Here is a 10,462-nt window from a genome sequence, read left to right as displayed (position 1 = left end):
AAAAAAAAAAAAAATAAAACATTTTATTTTGTATTGGGGTATAGCTGATTAACAATGTTGTGATTCAGAAGGACAGCAAAGGGACTCAGCCATACATACACATGTATCCGTTCTCTCCCAAACTCCCCTCCCATCCAGGCTGCCACATAACATTGAGCAGAGTTCCATGGAGCCTCCATTGATAATGCTACATGTGAATTTCTTTCTATGACTTATACACCTAACTTCTTTCTGATTTGACACAATTCTTATAAGGAAATAATTTATAACAGTTCAACAATATCAACCTGCTGACTACTTTGTGCTGGAATTTCAGGCGTCCTGAACATAGACTCTGGAGTCTCAAATGGTGAGAACAGATGTCAGTTCTGGCTCAGTGCCACTACGGATTCAATTAGTCCTCAGATGCAACCATGCTCCATGTCCAGGAATTTCCCAGAATTCACTTCCTAGCCTTGTCCACCCACCTTGCCCTTCTGAGAGTTAATTCTAAAGGAACCTTCCTTATATAAGATCAGAGTACTAGGGATGCAGTGTACAACATGATACATACAATTAACACCACTGGGTTGTATATGAATGTTGTTGAGAGTAAATCCTAAGAGTTATCATCACAAGGAAAATTTTTTTTCTATTTTTTTCTATGTCGTACCTGTATGAGATGATGGATGCTCACTAAACTTACTGTGAAAGTCATCTCATGATGTATGTAAGTCAAATCATTATGCCATGTACCGTAAACTCATACAATGCTATATGGCAATTATATTAATACCTGGAGGAAAAAAATCGTAGCAGTTGCCTCCTCAGGACAGAGGAGGCACTTGGCACTTTTTCTCACTGGTGGGAAAATTCAAGAGTAATGAAGGCTTTGTTGCCCTACAAGCCTGTTCTGCAATCTCCATGCCTGGCGGGCACTGGGCGTGTCCTGTGGGCACAAGTTCCCCTTGTTCCCATGTGGCCTCCAGCTGGGGACTGTCATCTGCGGTGAGTCCTTGAGTCATGGGTGGACACGTTCACACTAGTCTTTCTCTCTGTGTGGAATAGTCAATTGTTCCCCACCCATCTGGATGCCGCCTCACTGGCAAATCATGGAACCAACAAAATTTCTATTTTTAGTTGCTTATTTCGGAAAAAAAAACACCACATAAGACACCATTATAATCAAGTATAATTTTCTTTTGTAAACAGAAACTGGTCTTTCTGCTTCCAACCATTCCTTTATCGATGTCTACTCCATGGGTGAATCAAGGTGACCTCTGTCTTGCGTCATCCTACAGAAACTAGCTGGTTTTCCTGACAACCTAAGCTGTGCATTTTATGGTGAATTTCAGGTTCTGAGAGAGGCCTTTCTAAGAAATGAGTAACTGCAGAGAGAGAGCCTTAAAGAAAAAGCTAGCGTTTGGCTTTCTGAATGGAGAGAGCTTTAATATAAAAGGATGTGAATCATAGGGAATAAAAATGGGGAGTCGGCAGGAAGGAGTCTTGGAAGATTTTGAAGGTAAATTCCAATTAGAAGATAAAAGGAAAAGAAACCTATTGCTAAAACAAGGTTGTGTGATGATCTTTGCAGCTGGGAACATGATTAGAATGCAGAGGTGATAATAAAACACGGGTGGTGAAGGGAAACTTTTAAGAGCTGAATGAATAAGGAGGTAAGGTAAAATATTTTAAATCATGTTTAATGAGCTTGGGATAGAAAAAGCCAAAAAGCAGAACTGAAAAGTGCCAAGAGGAAATTTTAAAACAACTTAATACACTTCTTCCCTGTAATGAGGTGGGGGATGGGAAGAGATAGGCGGATCCTTCTCTACAGAGGGCTGCAGTGAGGGGCAGTCCAGGCAGATGGTCCAGTGGGTGGGAGGTGGAAAGGAGTGGGGGACTCCCCTCCTGTCTGGCCTCCCCACCCCCCCATGCTGTAGCTGCTTTTCTGCTGGATTATACACAAAAGTCATTTTTAGCTGTGGCCTCCCTGCACCCTGACTCATGTCGAGTGCACTGAGCTGTGGCTGGCACACCAGGGTGCAGATTGACACCCCGACATGCTATTGATTGATCACCTATTCGTTTAGTACTTAATCATAACTGGCAGCACATGCCAGGTATGTGAAAGTGAACGTGCTTTGTTTCGCCAGTCGTATTGTAAGCACCGTTAGGACACAGACTACAGTCCCTCCATCTTTGCTTTTCCCATGGCACCCAGCCAATTGCTATAAAAAGAGAAAGGGGGGACTTCCTTGGTGGCTCAGTAGTGAACAATCTGCCTGTCAATGCAGGAGACACGAGTTCGATTCCTGGTCTGGAAAGACCCCACATGCGGTGGGACAGCTAAGCCTGTGTGCCGCAAATACTGAGCCAGTGCCCTAGAGCCGGGGAGCCACAGCTACTGAGCTCACACGCCCTAGAGCCCCATGCTCCACAACAAGAGAAGCGGCCACAAACAAGAAGCCCATGCACTGAAATTAGATAGTAGCCCCCACTTGCTGCACCTAGAGAAAAGTCCACACAGCGCTGAAGGTCCAGCACAGCCAAACATAAATAATGAAATAAAATCATTTTCCCTCGTGACTCAGACAGTAAAGAATCTGCCTGCAATGCAGGACACCTGGGTTGATCCCAAGGTCAGGAAGATCCCCTACAGAAGGGAATGGCTACCCACTCCAATATTCTTGCCTGGAGAATTCCATGGACAGAGGAGACTGGAGGGCTATAGTCCATAGGGTCGCAGAGGTGGACATGACTGAGTGACTAACACTTTCAACACTGTCATAGTTTAAAAAAAGAAAGTAATCAAGAAAAACATACAGGATGGAGAACTCTGTCTCATAGCTGTCAGATTTTCTAAAGTGTCTTCAGGCAAAAGACCATACAGATATGGGGCCATCTCCAGAAATTCTGCAGTCCTCAGACTGATTCTGATCATCTTATGGGTCCAGGGACTGAAGAACTGTTAACACAGTTTTGGGTTCCCATTCTTGCATCTAATCAGCCTCTGAATGTTGCTGTTTGCCTAAGTGAGAAAGGGATGCAGGGGCTGTCTTGTCTATTTCCTTCTCGTTGGGTAATACCAGCTGTGTCTCTAATTGCTGGGTCTTCATTGCAGAGGAGCAGCTGGGGAAGGTGGGAATCACCTGATGGAGTGCCCTGGACCCACGTCTGAACCTGGGCTCCTAGCACATGAGTTTTCCCATCCTCGGGATTCAACAGGGATTTTTCACTTAGCAGTTTAGATACTAAGCATGTCAGGAAGAGCCAATCATGCTGATTAAACTACTTAGAAACCTGTGGTGGATGACACGTGGTGCTCAGACGTGTTTTCCTCTGTAACCGGCAGTTCCTTTTCATTCTGACCAGGGTCAGTGCTCTCAACGATCAGGTTTCTCTCCAGGTCCACATGTTGGTCTTAGCCTTGAATATTTTGTGCTTGGATTTTTGCTTTCTGCATTCTTGAGTCTCTTGCAGTCTTTCCTGCTTTTTTATGAGGGCCTTATTAGCTCAATGTCATTTCAAAATGGTACACGGCCTTCCAGCATTGCTGCATACACAACTGTGGATACAGATGGTTCTCTTTGTTATTCCACTCCCCGCCTTGAATCTTACTCTTTCAGCTGTCTCAGTTTTGAATCATAGCACAGACTTGGATGATTGCTGGAACAACAGTAGTGATTATTGTAGGAAGAAGGTTTGTTTTAATTAGAGCTGAACTTAGGAGGGTAGATAGGATTCAGAGAGGTGGAAAGGAAGAAGATATATACCCGCCTTCTCAGAGTTCCAGGTGGATCAGAAAGACTGTAAAGAAGAGACTGGAAAAGCAGCCTGGGTGTGGGCTGTGGATCATGAAGGTTTTGCCCTCACCACTGTGATAACCTGGGGACAGGGGAGCTGGGGACTGGCAAGAAATGCTTAGGAAGAAGTAAATTGGTATAGAACTTGCTTTCCAAAACCAACACCACCATGTGGCCCAGAAGGAGGGCACACAGACCAGAGCTGGTCAGCCAGCAAGAACCGGAGAAGGTCTGTGAAGATAAAGTGCTTAGGAATTTAGGAGTTGGCTTTGAAATCACTTCCTGCTCTGGATAGAAACTTAACATTTTCTATGCAATTCCTGTGCTGGTTTTCTCTAAGTAGAAAGACACTAAAACTTATCTGTTCCAGATAGAGGTGATTTCTGTGCACCGCAATCCAACAGCGAAAGGAAATGGCTCCTGGGGTTTGCTCCTAATAATGACTGTATATTCCTAGGGGTCCCATTCAACTTTGGGGAAGAATTACTGACTTTTGGAAACATACTATGGTGATTTGACTCAAAGAAAAAAATAAGCCAGCTTTCTGGGAGTTCTAGGATTTTCTTCAGTTTGGCATCTGTTCTAAGTAAATGAAGGTGTGATTTAGAAGTGATGTAACCTCGTACTCAACCCTTAGAAGACAGTAGAAAGCAGTATTTTTCATGATTTAGTTCAGTTTCTCTGAAACACCCAGACAGACTCTGTTACAGCAGCAAAATGAATGGTTTGAGCTGGAACCTACAGGGAAGACAGTGGAGTGAGTTTGGGTTCTGATATCAGATGGCTCGAGCTCATTCTGCATCCTCCCATTAGGGGCTCCTGTGATGGTCCAGGCTTCGGTGTCCCTCATCCAGAAGTATGAATACTTGTTAGGAGGAGTCATTGAGATGGTACTTTGGAGTATGTGTTCAGTAAATATACCAATTACTTGCTGCTACTGCTGCTAAGTCACTTCAGTCATGTCCAACTCTGTGCGACCCCATAGACGGCAGCCCACCAGGCTCCTCCATCCCCGGGATTCTCCAGGCAAGAACGCTGGAGTATGTTGCCATTTCCTTCTCCAATGCATGAAAGTGAAAAGTGAAAGTGAAAGTGAAATCGCTCAGTCGTGTCCGACTCTTTGCGACCCCACGGATTGCAGCCCACCAGGCTCCTCCATCCATGGGAGTTTCCAAGGAAGAATACTGGAGTGGGGTGCCATTGCCTTCTCCGCCAATGACTTGAGGACCTATCAATACCTTCTTAGCAAAGCCCTTCCTGGGCTTCCTAGGTGGTGCCAATGGTCAAGAACCTGCCTACCAATATAGGAGATGTAAGAAATGAAGGTTCAATCCCTGGGTTGGGAAGATCCCCTGGAGGAGGAAATGGCAGCCCACTCCATTATCCTTGCGTAGTGAATCCCATGGACAGAAGAGCCTGACAGGCTACAGTCCATAGGGTCACAAAGAGTTGGACACGACTGAAGCAACTTAACACGCATGCATGCATGCATGCAAAGCCCTCCCTGAGAAAGGACTTGGTTTTAACAAGCAATTTAATCAATGGGAAACATTTTGTACAAATGGGGGATTTAACAAATCCCCAGATTATTGAGTAGTGTAGGGATATACTGATGCAGTTGGAAGGAAAAGTGCAGGAAGAGATAAATTGCAAATTTCATACTCCTTCGGAAATAGGAAGTAGGGTCCTTACAGCTCATTATCGTGGATTCAGGAGGTTTTTAAAATTCCCAGGAAAGTTCAGAGGAGGGAATGGCTATTAATGTACCTGACCCCAGGCGACCTTGGCCCAGGAAGTTCGCAACAGCCTTCCAGTTGGATCCGGCCAGAGGTCATTTTTTTTTTTTTAATAAAGAGAATAGGAAAGGCATTAATGTGGGAACTGGCTAGGAAAGCACATGGTCATTGCCATTCTGAATTCTTTTGGAAAGAGCGAGCAGAAGAATTGAATCATTTTAATGAGAGTTGCGAGTTTCAGAAGTTAAACCAGTTTCTGCTTCTGGGAACCCAAGAAGAGCCAGGAAGTAAGAGAAAGAAATTAGGAAGAAAAGATGGAACAATTGGGTTTCGGTGCAGTCTATTGTGTCAGGCTATAGTCTCTATCCCTCCTTCGTATTTTTGTGAGTTTTCTTTTCAGTTTTGTTCCAGGAATCTTCTTACAATGTGGGGGGTTGGGCATGTCCTTACCAATGGACCAAAAGTACCAGCTGCCTACTCTGCACCGTGTGTCTCATTACAGTAAGTCCCCTACATAGGAATGAGCTCCAATCCAAGAGCGTGATTGGAAGTCCAATTTGTCCATAAGTTCAACAAAGTTAGCCTAGGTACCCAACTAATACAATCGGTAATATAGTACTATACTGTAACAGGTTTGTAATAGTTTTCACACAAATAATACATTAAAAAAAGACACAAAAAATAAAACATTTTTAAACTTAGAGTGCAGTACCTTGAAAAGTTCAATAGTCCAGTACAACAGCTGACATACAGGGGCTGGCGTGGAATGAACAGGCAATAAGCGTTACTGACTGGAGCAGAGAGAGGAGGTGGGAGATGGTAGAGCTGAAGGGTCATCAGCAACAGGAGACGTAGGGCAAGCTGGAGTTTCACTCATGCCTGACATTGATGGCACAGGTTCTGGTTTGTTACTCGATTCAATTCTATCTACCTTCTTGAAAAGACGATCCAGTGATGTCTGGGTACATCCTGGGCTTGAAATGAAGGTACTGCACTCCTGTACTCTATACAGTACTGCGCAGTAAAGTTCACAAAAGCACAATCACTTGTAGAGGATGCTTACACATGAAAATGTATGCCAGACACGGGAGCTAACCTACGTGACTGAAAGGCAAATGCATGTTTGCCTCTTTGAAAGTTGGAGACTCGAAGGTTCATATGTAGGGAACTTACATCCTCTCAACTGGTCTTCACAGCAACTTTGTAAAGAAGAGATAAGAACACTCATTTTACAGATGAGGACTCTGAGGCTCAGAGATGGTAAGCAATTTCCTAAAGTCACACAGCTCACACATGGTAGGTTGAAATTCAAACACAACTGTACCAGAGTACAGTGCCTATCTACTTTCCTCTACGAATTGTAGATATCAGAGGAGAAAAGGGGAACACTTCACGCCAGAGGAACTAATTCTCCAAAAAGCATCTAAGAATATGTTTTATTTCACTCATTTCTGAAGGCTGGTTTGTTCACCGAAGGCTCCAAACGCAGTTAACTGGGTGCTACCTTCCTGCATGGAGAATAACTAGCCCCAAACACAGGAAATAAAGGAATAAAAATTTAAAAACATACTGGAAAAAAAAAATGTAGCCCCAAACCACCCAAAACATAGGCAACTTTAGGGATGGGAACTTGAAATGGCTTGTGATTGCCTATAACTACAGTATATAAAATAGTGAAGTTTATTAGTAGGGGGAAGAGACAGAGCTTCTGAGACACAATGTTTGAGAGTTAAGAAGGCCTGGGAAGGCAGGATAACTCATTCCTCTGGGGAGTTCAGCCAGCCATTTGTGGCTACAACACAGTAGGTTGTAGAAAGGCTTCAGATCTGTGTGCATGCACACTTTTGAAGAAGTTCAGTTGGTTTATTTGCAGAAAGAAGCTCCAATCTACAAATGGGCCAATTTCCATTTGGAGCTGAAACAGTAATATAGAAATTGCCATAATTTAGTCTACTCACGGTGTAGGCAGAACCTGCTCATATCAAATTAGATGTTCATGTTCCTTCTCTACTTTATTTCTATATTTAGTTTATTCCCTGCCAAAGATGTGTAACCAAAAGATTATAAAGAAGGAGAGGAAGAAAGAAAGAAAGAAATCTTTCTTCTCTATATGTGCGTTTTATCAGCACAGCCTCAGCTTGAGATCCCTTGGGGGAAGCCTTTCAAGACAGGCAACATGATGTCCTTCCTGCCACAACATAATTTCCCAGCTGCCAAGGGAAAACTACATATTGTACCCTAAACAAAAACTAGGAGAGAATAGATAATAATCACTCCCCAAGGGCACTTGCTTCAGCTTCCCTCAGAAAGGGCTATAGAAACCATCCTGAAGTTACCATTGACTCTGTATTTTAAAAGAAACACAACAGACTCCTGTCCTTCCTTATTGGAAAGACTGTACTGCCTTTTTGCAGGCGAGTCTCCATTTTTATTTAACAAACTATGGCACAAGTGGCCTCAGGCACGGGAACAACCAGAGTGGAACAGATCTCATCTGGGCAAAGACTCATCTGAGTGGGAAGAACAGTCTGCAGAGGGCTTCAAATTTCTTTCTTGGTCCTCCTCCCAAGATGTTCTTATAAGTGTGAAAATCTTGTGATGGCCACAGCAATAAGTGTGAAAACCACATGTTTTGATGCAATACAAGTCTTTACAATTTTTATCCGGAAGCTTATAAAAAACACGTGCCACTTTCTCAGAAGCACCCGACTGAAAGCAAGTGTAGCTTGGAAAAGCTTCTCTTGCTTTCCCCAGTACTCAGAAATATTGAGGGCGCCCAGTCCCTCAGTTAGCCGCTCTGTGAGAGCTCAAATTCCCCCCTTTCTCTTATTTCTTTGTAAGAACCACACAGACTGACATCCTCAGGGCTCCTGCAAGCTGGCGCACAGTGGCCCTGCCCTCTCACACCTCCCTTAATGGACGGACACCTTGGAGAAAGACTCATAAGTGAGCCTTAGCGAGTGCCCCAAGCCTTCCATCCTCCCTGCCAGAGGTTTCTGCTAAAAACTCAGAAGCGGTTAGCGCTATTTTTATCAAACACAAATAGAAAATAATAATTTCCTCAGGATACACATCCTCTCAGAAAAGAAAAAAAAAATTCTCGCTTTGACAGAAAAAGGAAATGGATAAAGAGAGTCAGTTGAGAGTCCTTTTTGTTTCTTCATGATCAACGTTCCTCCCACAGTAACCAAGAGATTCTTACCCTTGAAAGGGGTCTCCTGAGCTGATTCAGTGCTGTCCCCACAGCTTTGATCCCAGCAGGTAAGAGCTACCTAATTTCCAAACCCAGCCTCCCCGGGCACCTGGCTCTGGTGTGTAACAGCCCCCACTCAGGAGATGCTTCTCAGGACGACACCAGTCCCTGCTCACCCCCCGCCCCCAACAACCCTGCATGTTGTCACTTGCCTTTGCTTTCTCCAGACATGCCCTCCCATTGCCTGTGTGTCAGGGTCCTTCACAAGCTTGATGACTTAGAGTCCATCACTCCTCACGTCTCCCTTTTCCCGACCAAGATTAGAAAATGTACTTCTGTAACTTTTTTTCCTGGTGAGTCCCACTTTCTCAGCCATGTTTTGGGCTTGCCTCTGAACCCTGCCACCTTCCACTTTTCATCTGCTGAAGAGAGGCTGCCGTGATGGGAAGATTACCCTGGGGACCCCATGCTTTGATTCTCAGATTTGCATTTTGGATCCAGAAACGGCTCAGTTAACAGGGTAACAATGGATTATCATTATTATTTTTTTTTTACTAGCTCTTAAAGATAGTACTGGGAAAAAATATTTCACAATTTTGGGTACCTATGGGAAATTAACTAAAACTCCACCCCGCCACCTCCGACTGAACATGTTAAAAATAGACGGAAGGCCTGAATCATCTATTTTCTGCTCTAAATTATGGCTGGGGAAAAAAGAATGGAATAACACCATTTTTAGCAACATGGATGGACCTAAAGGTTATCATACCAAGTGAAGCCAGTCAAATGAAGAGAACTATTGTATGATATCACTTATTTGTGGGATTTAAAAAAAGATAGAGTAATTTATTTACCAAACTGAAACAGACTCACAGACATAAAAAACACTCTTACAGTTACCAAAAAGGAAGGCAGGGGAGGAATATATTAGGAGTTTGGGATTAACAGATATACACTACTATATATAAAATAGTAAGGACCTACTGTATAGCACAGGGAACTATATCCAATACTTTGTAATAACCTAAAATGGAAAATAACATGTATATGTACACCTGAATCACTTTGCTGTACACATGAAAATAACACAACAGTGTAAATCAACTATAGTTCAATTTTAAAACTGAAAAAAAAAAAAAGCTATGGCTGGGTTTTTGAAGGCGAAGAATAGTTATGGAGGAATTCAGTTTAGTTCAGTTCAGTCGCTCAGTTGTGTCCAACTCTTTGTCACCCCATGAATCGCAGCACGCCAGGCCTCCCTGTCCATCACCAACTCCCGGAGTTCACTCAGACTCACGTCCATCCAGTCGGTGATGCCATCCAGCCATCTCATCCTCTGTCATCCCCTTCTCCTCCTGCCCCTAATCCCTCCCAGCATCAGAGTTTTTTCCAATGAGTCAACTCTTCGCATGAGGTGGCCAAAGTACTGGAGTTTCAGCTTCAGCATCATTCCTTCCAAAGAACACCCAGGACTGATCTCCTTTAGAATGGACTCGTTGGATCTCCTTGCAGTCCAGGGGACTCTCAACAGTCTTCTCCAACACCACAGTTCAAAAGCACCAATTCTTCAGTGCTCAGCTTTCTTCAAGTCCAACTCTCACATCCATACATGACCACTGGAAAAACCATAGCCTTGACTAAACGGACCTTTGTTGGCAAAGTAATGTCTCTGCTTTTGAATATGCTATCTAGGTTGGTCATAACTTTCCTTTCAAGGAGTAAGCATCTTTTAATTTCATGGCTGCAGT

The 10,462-nt window shown here is 43.6% G+C and overlaps 1 long non-coding RNA gene across 1 annotated transcript in view; it reads right to left on the bottom strand.

The window, feature by feature from the left end:
- Nucleotides 1-10,462, bottom strand: part of LOC105002988 — a 93,012-nt gene that overhangs the window by 36,288 nt on the left and 46,262 nt on the right. The gene's annotated exons all lie outside the window — the stretch shown is intronic.

Source organism: Bison bison, unplaced genomic scaffold (genome assembly GCF_000754665.1).
Source record: "Bison bison bison isolate TAMUID 2011002044 unplaced genomic scaffold, Bison_UMD1.0 scf7180017864461, whole genome shotgun sequence".
Taxonomy (NCBI): domain Eukaryota; kingdom Metazoa; phylum Chordata; class Mammalia; order Artiodactyla; family Bovidae; genus Bison; species Bison bison.
The sequence above is the reverse complement of the archived record's forward strand: the minus strand, read 5'-3'. Positions and strand labels throughout refer to the sequence as shown.